Source organism: Leucopleurus acutus, assembly GCF_964270905.1.
Source record: "Leucopleurus acutus genome assembly, chromosome: 1".
Taxonomy (NCBI): Eukaryota; Metazoa; Chordata; class Mammalia; order Artiodactyla; family Delphinidae; genus Leucopleurus; species Leucopleurus acutus.
In genome coordinates, this window is record NC_139142.1 from 145,118,934 (window position 1) to 145,129,256 (window position 10,323).

Here is a 10,323-nt window from a genome sequence, read left to right on the forward strand (position 1 = left end):
TAATCTCTAGGTCCATCCATGTTGCTGAAAATGGCATTGTTTCATTCTTTTTTATGGCTGAATGGTATTCCATTGTGTTTATGTACCACATCTTCTTTATCCATTCATCTGTCATCGGACATTTAGGACATTTACTTATTCCATAAATAGGACATTTATTTATTTCATAAACAGTGCTGCTATGAACATTGGGGTGCATGTATCTTTTCAGATTATGGTTTCCTCTGGTTATATGGCCAGCAGTGGGATTGCTGGAACATATGGTAACTCTGTTTTTAGTTTTTGAGGAACCTCCATTCTGTTTTCCATAGTGGCTGCACCAATTTACATTCTTACCAGCAGTGTAGGAGGGTCCCCTGTTCTCCACACCCTCTCCAGCATTTATTATTTGTAGACTTTTTAATGATGGCCATTCTGACTGGTGTTAGGTGATGTCTCATTGTAGTTTTGATTTGCATTTCTCTAATAATTGGCGATGTTGAGCATCTTTTCACATGCCTTTTTGCCATCTGTATGTCTTCTTTGTAGAAATGTCTGTTTAGGTCTTCTGCACATTTTTTGATTGGGTTGTTTTTTTGATATTGAGTTGATTGAGCTTTTTGTATATTTTGGAAATTAATAGACCACTATCTTTAAAGCAGAAGTTTCTCTGTTTAATTTCTTGTTATCAGGACTGTAATCTATTTTGGATATTGCAAAGGCATAACCATCATAGGCATTGAAAAATTTCAGAAAGTTTTCTGGTTGATGGGTTTTTATCTTTTTGAGATAAGACTAGTGGCAGCTAACATTCTTTTCTTGTGTTTGGGAGGTGAACCAGAAGAACCTGTAGAACCTGTAAGAATGAGATTTAAAGGTGTGTCACTGGCCAGTACATTCTTTTGTGCAGTTCCAGTTCATTCCATACAGAATTATTTTTTAGGGTTTATGAAACACACACTTCTATTCAGCTTATGTGTAAGAAGATGAAGTTTGAGGTGTTGATAATTTTTCTGTCTTATTTACATAAATTAAAATGAAATATGGGAAGATTGATATGCTCTTTTAAGGAATCCCCTTGATAATTATTAAAAAGCTTGTCATTTTTTAGTAAAACATAAGAAATTACAAGTCAGTCTAGCAGTCAACTATCAGCAATAAATTCATAACAAAATATTTGTTAAACATCTACTGTTAATAAGGCAGTAGGCCAGATTTAGCCTAGAGGGATAAAGATAAATAAGACACTATTCCTGTTTCAGGAAACCTATAGTCTAGTAAGGAAATAAAGCATATTCATATAGAGACTAAAGAGAAATCCAGGGTAGTAAATTAAGAAAGTTATTGAGTTTCTCCTTTTTATCTTTTCTCTAGGTGATTAATTCTCCATTTTTCTTCCAGTGAATTCCTTAGAGTTTTATTCCCTTCATCAACCTGGTAGTACCCTGTGGATATGTTCTAGTTTATACAGCACAGACTACTATAGACATTCAAATTGTAGACTAATATGATGGTTCTCAAAGCGCCAAACTAGCACCATACCATCATCTGGGAACTTGTTATAAATGCAAAATTTCAGACCCCACACCAGATCTACTGAATTAGAAACTCTGAGGGTAGGGCCTAGCAGTCTATTCTTCAACAGACCTTCCAGATAATTCTGATGCTTGCTGATTTATCCCTTCACCTGTTGACGGACATTTGGGTTTTTCCAGTTTGGGGCTGTTATGAATAATGCTACTGTGAATACTCATGTACACATCACTCTGCAGATGTGCTTTTTACTCCTCTTGGGTAAATATGAGAGAGTGGAATTTCTGGGTCATATGGTTGGTTTATTAGTTATCTGTTGCGGCAAACAAATACTCAGAGGCTAAAAACAACAAAAATTTATCATCTCACAATTTCTTTAGGTCAGGAATCCAGGAATGACTTAGCCAGATAGTTCTGGCTCAGGGTCGGTCAAGGTGTCAGTCAGGACTTGTGCTCATCTCAAGGATGACTGGGGGAAAATCCACCTCCAAGCTCACACATGTGGCTATTGTCAGGCCTCAGTTCCTTGTCATGTGAGCCTCTTTATCAGGTCTGCCTCATGACATGGCAGCTGGATTCCCCCAGAGTAAAGAAATCTAAAAGAGGGAAAAAGAGACATCTAAGACAAAAGCCACAATCTTTATAATCTAGTCTTGAAAGCAGCACGTCATTACTTCTGCCGTATCTGTTCTGTAGAAGTAAGTCAGTAAGTCCAGCCCACCCTGAAGGGAAGAAGGTTATACAAGAGTGTGAGTATCAGGAAGTGGTGTTCATTGGGATGCACCTTAAAGGCTTTCCACCACAGTAGATGTCTGCTCAAATTTCTAAGAAATTGTCACACTGTTTCCCAAAGTCTTTATACCACTTTACACTCCCACTAGTGATGATGAGGGTTACAGTTGTTCCACATCCTTGCTGACATCTGATATGGACAGACAGCCTTTTTAATTTTAGGCATTCTAATAGGGATGTAGATTTTTATTGTGCTTTTATGTTGCCTTTGGTGATTAATTATGTTGAGCATGTGCTTATTATTTTCATATGTCTTTGGTAAAATGACTTCACATTTTTTTTTTTGCCCATCTTTTAATTGAGCTCTCTTATTATTGAGTTGGAAGAGTTCATTTATATATATATATAAACATATATAAAAACATAAAATATATAAATATAAAATGCAAATCCTTTGTCAGATACATTTATAGGAAATATCTTCTCCCACTTTGTGGCTTGCCTTTTCATTGTCTTAATGGTGTCTTTCAAAGAGCAAAAGTTTTTATTTGCTCAAGTCTAATTTATCCATTTTTTTTCTTTTATGGTTCATACTTTTTATGTTCTAAGAAATCTGCTTTCTCCAAAGTTGCAAAGATTTTTGGAGATTTTCTTTTTATTAGTGTGAACTGATGGAGGATTGGGAACCTCTCAATAATGTTATAGCAAAATACTATAACAACTGGGCTTCCCTGGTGGTGCAGTGGTTGAGAGTCCGCCTGCCGATGCAGGGGACACAGGTTCGTGCCCCGGTCTGGGAAGATCCCACATGCCGCGGAGCGGCTGGGCCCGTGAGCCATGGCCGCTGAGCCTGCGCGTCTGGAGCCTGTGCTCCGCAACGGGAGAGGCCACAACAGTGAGAGGCCCGCGTACCGCAAAAAAAAAAAAAAAAATAATACTATAACAACTAACTTTTTATAATTTTTGTATGTGTAACATGTAGAAACTGCTTTGCATGGCTATACATTTGCTGTTGAACTTTTCATGTTTCTCATCAACTAGACTATATGCTTCTTAAGAGTAGGAAATGATTTCACTCTTTTGCGATTCTTTTGTTGTCTGCTACGGAGTAGGGACTCAGTAAGTATTTGTTGGTTTGAATTCTGTATTTTGAATTTAAATAGAAGTGGGATATTTATGTGTAAGAGTTCAAAAGTGGAGCTTATAAGAATGATTAGGGCTGTAAATAAAAATGAGAGTTTTTTCCATAGAGGAGTAATTGAAGCCATGGGAATGGACTAGATCTCCAAAGGAGAGAGTGTACAGAGTTGAACCTTGGAGCATAGCACCTTTAAGCTATAATCAACAAGGATGCTTTATTTGATCTGTTCTTAAGAGGAAGGATGAATTTGTTTCAGTTATTTGCGTTTTTTCTGACATCTCTGCTTGTACTATATCTATGCCATTGAATATTAAAATAATATTTTCAGGGCTTCTCTGGTGGTGCAGTGGTTGAGAGTACACTTGCCGATGCAGGGGACATGGGTTCATGCCCCGGTCCGGGAGGATCCCACATGCCGCGGAGCGGCTAGGCCTGTGAGCCATGACCGCTGAGCCTGCGCCTCCGGAGCCTGTGCTCCACAACGGGAGAGGCCACAACAGTGAGAGGCCCACATACCGCAAAAAAAAAAAAAATTAATAATATTTTCAGTTCGAATAGTAAGAGTAAAATCTTTCAGTAGTCAAAAATTCATCCAGTTCAAGTACTGAATTATGAGGAAGCTTTAATTTGGCCTTAAGGCCAAATTTTAGCAATGTTTTCAACTAATTATATCTAATTGGTAATAGTATTTATTTATTTATTTATTTATTTGTGGCTGCATTGGGTCTTTGTTGCTGCACGTGGGCTTTCTCTAGTTGCGGCGAGCAGGGGCTACTCTTCGTTGCAGTGCGGGGGCTTCTCATTGCAGTGGCTTCTCTTGTTGCGGAGCACGGGCTCTAGGCATGCGGGCTCAGTAGTTGTGGCACACAGGCTTAGTTGCTCCGCGGCATGTGGGATCTTCCTGGACCAGGTCTCGAACCCGTGTCCCCTGCATTGGCAAGTGGATTCTTAACCACTGCGCCACCAGGGAAGTCCCGGTAATGCTATTCAATTCAGAATGCTGCTTTTGCATTGTACATTGTTTTAAGTTACAAGCCCAGCGCTTCTTAATGTACAGTCTGGGTATTTGGATGCTATTCTCTCTCTTTAGATGTTTCATCCTTGAGGTGTTTTGGTTTTTTTTTTTTTTTTTTTGGTTGCATTGGGTTTTTGTTGCTGCACAAAATTTTTAGAGCAATTTTAGGTTAACAGCAAAATTGAGCAGAAAATACATGGAGTTCCTATATGTTTCCTGCTTCTATACATGCACAGCCTCCCCAGCTATAAACATCACATTGACACATCATTATTACCCAGAATCCATGGTTTATATTAGGGTCCACTCTTGGTGGTATACATTCTCTCAGTTTTGACAAATGTATAATGACATGTATCTACCATTATAATATCCTGTAGAATAGTTTCATTGCCCGAAAAGTCCTCTGTGCTCTGCCTATTCATCCCTCCCTCCCCTGTAACTGCTGGCAAGTACTGATCTTCATACTGCCTCCATAGTTTTGCCTTTTCCAGAATGTCATATAGTTGGAATCATACATTGTGTAGCCTTTTCGGGTTGGCTTCTTTCACTTAGTAATATGCACTTAGGGATCCTCTATGTCTTTTCATGGCTTGTTATTGCATTTCTTTTTAGCACTGAATAATATTCCATTGTCTGGATGTACCACAGTTTAATTACCTGTTTTTCTACTGAAAGACATCTTGCTTACTTCAGAGTTTTGACAGTTATAAATAAAGCTACTATAAACATTAATGTACAGGTTTTTGTGTGGACATAAGTTTTCAACTCCTTTGGGTAAATACCAAGGGATGCGATTACTGGATCTTATGGTAAGAGTTATGTTTAGTTTTGTAAGAAACTGCCAAATTGTCATGCAAGTGGAGTCACCCTTTTACCTTCCCAGCAATGAATAAGAGTTCCTGGGACTTCCCTGGTGGTCCAGTGGTTACGACTCCATGCTTCCACTGCATGGGGCACAGGTTCATTCCCTAGTCCGGGAAGTTCTTCTGCATGCCGTGCAGTGTGGCAAAAAAAAAAAAAAAAAGAGTTACTGACATTCCACTTCCTCACTAGCATTTGGTATTGTCACTGTTTTGGATTTTTGCCCTTCTAATAGGTGTGTAGTTGTATCTTGTTGTTTTAATTTGCAGTTCCCTGATTACATATGATGTTGAGAATCTTATGCTTATTTGCCATCTGTATATTTTCTCTGGAGAGATGTCTGTTAAAGCCTTTTGCCCACTTTTCAATTGGTTTGATCATTTTCTTATATGAATTTTAAGAGTTCTATGTATATTTTGGATAACAATCCTCTACCAGCTATGTCTTTTGCAAATGCTTTTTCCCAGTCTGTGGCTTGTGTTCTCATTTTCTTGACAGTGCCTTTTGTAAAGCAGAGTTTTCATTTCCAGCTTTATCAAGGCATTATTGACAAATAAAATTGTAATATACTTAAAGTATACAATGTGATGATTTGATATATGTGTGCATTGTGAAAGGATTTTCAAAATCGAGTTAACACATCCATTACCTCATATCATATTTACATTTTCTTAAAATGAGAACCCTTAAGTTCTGCTCTCTTAGCAAATTTAAGTTATACAATACTGTATTATCAACTATAGTTGCTTTGTTATACATTAGATCCTCAGACCTTGTTATCTTACAACTGAAAGTTTATACCCATTTACCACCTTTCCTCATTTCCCCTACTCCCAGCTCCTGGCAACCGTCGTTCTATTCTCTGTTTCTATGAGTTTGAGTTTTTAATTAAAAAAAACTTATTTTTAGACTCTACATATAAGTGATACCATGCAGTATTGGTCTTTCTCTGTCTGGCATATTTTACTTAGCATAATGCCGTCCAGGTTCATCCGTGTTGTTGCTAATGGCAAGATTTCCTTCTTCCTTTTTTGTTTTAATTGGAGTATAGTTGCTTTACAATATTGTTAGTTTATACTGTACAGCAAAGTGAATCAGCTATACGTGTACATATATCCCCTCTTTATTGGATTTCCTTCTCATTTAGGTCACCACAGAGCACTGAGTAGAGTTCCCTGTGCTATACAGTAGGTTCTCATTAGTTATCTATTTTATACATAGTATCAGTAGTGTATATATGTCAATCCCAATTCATCACACCACCATCACCTGCCCCGCCCCACCCCTGCTTTCCCCCTTGGTATCCATATGTTTGTTCGCTACGTGTGTCTTTATTTCTGCTTCGTAAATAAGATCATCTATACCAATTTTTTCAGATTCCATATATATGTGTTAATATACAATATTTGTTTTTCTCTTTCTGACTTACTTCACTCTGTATGACAGTCTCTCGGTCCATCCATGTCTCTACAAATGACCCAATTTCGTTCCCTTTTATAGCTGAGTAATATTCCATTGTATATATGTACCACATCTTCTTTAGACATTCCTCTATTGATGGAATTTAGGTTGCTTCCGTGTCCTGGCTATTGTGAATAGTGCTGCAGTGAACATTGGGGTGCATGTGTCTTTTTTTTTTTTTTTTTTTTGCTGTATGCGGGCCTCTCACTGCCGTGGCCTCTCCCGCTGCGGAGCACAGGCTCCGGACACGCAGGCCCAGCGTCCGTGGCCCACGGGCCCAGCCGCTCCGCGGGATCCCCCTGGACCGGGGCACGAACCTGCGTCCCCTGCATCGGCAGGCGGACTCCCAACCACTGCGCCACCAGGGAAGCCCTGCATGTGTCTTTCTGAATTATGTTTTTTTCTGGGTATATGCCCAATAGTGGGATTGCTGGGTCATATGGTAGTTCTATTTTTAGTTTTTTAAGGAACCTCCATACTGTTCTCCATAGTGGCTGTATCAGTTTACATTCCCACCAACAGTGCATGAGGGTTCCCTTTTCTTCACACCCTCTCCAACATTTATTGTTTGTAGATTTTTTGATGGTGGCCATTCTGACCACTGTGAGGTGATACCTCACTGTGGTTTTGATTTGCATTTCTCTGATAATTAGTGATGTTGAACATATTTTCATGTGTTTGTTGGCCATCTGTATGTCTCCTTTGGAGAAATGTCTATTTAGGTCTTCCGCCCATTTTTGGATTGGGTTGTTTATTTTTTTGATATTGAGCGCATGAGCTATTTGTATATTTTGGAGATTAGTCCTTTGTCAGTTGCTTCATTTGCAAATATTTTCTCCCATTCTGAGGGTTGTCTTTTTCTCTTGTTTATGCTTTCCTTTGATGTGCAAAAGCTTTTTAGTTTAAAAAGCTTTGTTTATTTTTTGTGTTTATTTTTGTTTTCATTACTCTAGGAGGCAGATCCAAAAAAATATTGCTGTGATTTATGTCATAGAATGTCCTGCCTATGTTTTCCTGTAGGAGTTTTATAGTGTCCAATCTTACATTTAGGTCTTTGATCCATTTTGAGTTTATTTTTGTTATGGTTTTAGAGAATATCATATAATATCACTTATATGAGGAATCTAAAAAAATGATACAGATGAACTTATTTACAAAACAGAAATAGACTCATAGATACAGAAGAAATTGTTACCAAAGGGGAAAAGGGGGAGGGATAAATTTGGAATTTGGGATTAACAAATACAGACTACTATATATAAAATAGATAAATAACAGGGACCTACTATATAGCACAGGGAACTATATTCAGTATCTTTTAATAACCTATAATGGAAAAAAATCTGAAAAAGAACAGATACATATATGTGTAACTGAGTCACTTTGCTGTATACCTGAAACATTGTAAATCAACTATACTTCAATAAAAAAATAAAAGTTAAAAAGATAGTGATTATTACTGATATGCTGAATTCGGTATAGCTCTAGATTTGAGTAGGAGGTAGAAAGAGCTTTGGAAAGGATGTCTAAGAAAATGAAAGAAGACTACATGTAATAAATAGTATGATTAGGAAGCTGAATATCTGAGGGCTGGGGCTGCAGGCCACAAGGCTAGGGCTGTTGCTGTGCAGGGTGGGCACCAGGCGGGTGTCATCAGGAGGAACATTCTTGGGTTGTCCTGTGCCCAGGTGAGGACTCATCCAGGTATGCCCTATGTACCTAGGAAAAGCTGCCCTGTCCCTGCCCTCCACTTTGCCCAGGAGGGTCGGTGAGTATGGGCATTGCAATACGCTCTGGAACTGCCCCCTGAGCCTCTGAATCAGGCCCTGGTTGTGTACCCGCTCTGGTTAGCACTCTGTCCTCATGAAAGCCCCAGGGCTGGCTCCTCCCGCACTCCTGTATTATACACTTGATTGTAGACATGCAGTAACTTCCTATGCCTCCTTGGGCTAGTGCTGGGCCAACCCAAGACTGAAACCCAGGTGTCTAGGATCCTAAAGGAAAGCATAACTAATCATCACAGTTTGCATGTTCCTCCCAAGTGTTGGCCTAGAGACCCAGTAGGTGTGGCAGCTCTTAAGCCGCAACTGCCACAGAAACAGAAGACGACACCTTTCTCTAGTGGTTTCTGCTTCTCATTCCTATTGCTATCTTTGGCCCAAGGACATGGCAGGTCCAACGTCAGAAGTGGAAGCTAAAGTTGATCACAGAGCTAGTCTAGAGTGGTGGCCAAGCCCATCTCACTGCCAACAGACCCAGTGGAACTGAAAAATCTGGAGTACAGGCCAGTGAAGGTCAGGAGGCACTTTGACCACTCCAAGTTGCTGTCATGATGTTTTGGACCATGGTGAACCCTGCCCAGGAGGCTGGCCTACTGGCTCTCTTTGTTCGGTGGTGCTACCTTTTTACTGTGCTGACCTGGGAATTACCATCCTGCTAAACAGACGGTTTGTGCCCAAGAAGAAAGTGAATCCTGAAACATGGTGTAAAGGACAGATTGAGGGAGAAGTGGACCTAGTCGTGATGGTGAGGCTGACAGAAACCAGGAAGCCCTTTGTCTCTGAGAATAATCCAGACAGGAACCACTGGCATTACCACGACCTGGAGACCACGTCCAGGCTCCCAGGTGCAGACCCCATTTTCACTGATGCTGACTTCCAGAGCACAGTTCTTAAAAGACCTATTGGAGGGCAAACTAGAGTCACTCTGAGGAATGAGCACCTGCAGTACATCATTGACCTGGTACAGACTCTGTGCAGCCACGTCATACCTGTGGTTTAAGAAATTCCTACCTTGGACTCCTGGTGTGTGAAGAGATTAGCTGATGAGCCCTGTCCCTGAATAATTAGGAAGTCACGGAGTAAACATTTCAAGAGATTTGGTTTTATGCTGGATCATGTGCTATCGGTATAAATAAATCTCTACACTACAAAAAAAAGCAGCTGAATATTTGAGATGTTATGATAAAGCACATTATTTTTCAGTCGTCTCGCCCGCCCCCCAAAAAGAAGGAAACTGTAAACTCTAAAGCTGTGCAAAAAAAAAAGATACAAATAAGATACAAATTCAAATATAGCATGATTTTAATCAACCTAGAGTTTAAGAAAAGAGAATTTATTTTATCTTGCTTTTGGGAATATTGTCTTATGAATGGCCCAGGTATTGTGACACTGAAACAATAGAAGGAAATGTTATTCTTTCACACTGCATGGATCTGCTGTGATTACTATTTACAGTTATATTGACAGAACTGTATTTATTGGTTTTCAAGTTTTACGTCTAGAGGCAAAGTTATGAAAACACTTCATTAAGGTCACAGAGGAGAATGTAAATGTTAAAAACCTTCATGATGTAAGAGTCAAGGTATAGCTGCTAAGGCAGAAGGAGGAAGTGGGGAGAGAAAAGGTGGAAGCAAAGTTAGCAGTACAGTTACTTATTTTACATGTTAAGAAGTTAGTCTGTGAATTGACTCAAGTTCATTGATGAGGACAGAAGTATGAGTATATTATTTAAAATTACAGATATAACAAAGAGAAGAAATAGATAATAGTGTAACTTATCAAACATTCAAATTAAAGAGGTAGAGGGTAGTGTAAGA

The 10,323-nt window shown here is 39.2% G+C and overlaps 1 pseudogene across 1 annotated transcript; it reads left to right on the forward strand.

Moving 5' to 3' along the window:
- Positions 1–8,438: 8,438 nt before the first annotated feature.
- Positions 8,439–9,537, forward strand: LOC309960506 (surfeit locus protein 1-like; annotated as a pseudogene). Its single transcript has 2 exons — positions 8,439–8,493; positions 8,822–9,537. The product of its transcript is annotated as a surfeit locus protein 1-like (transcript).
- The last annotated feature ends 786 nt before the right edge of the window (positions 9,538–10,323 follow it).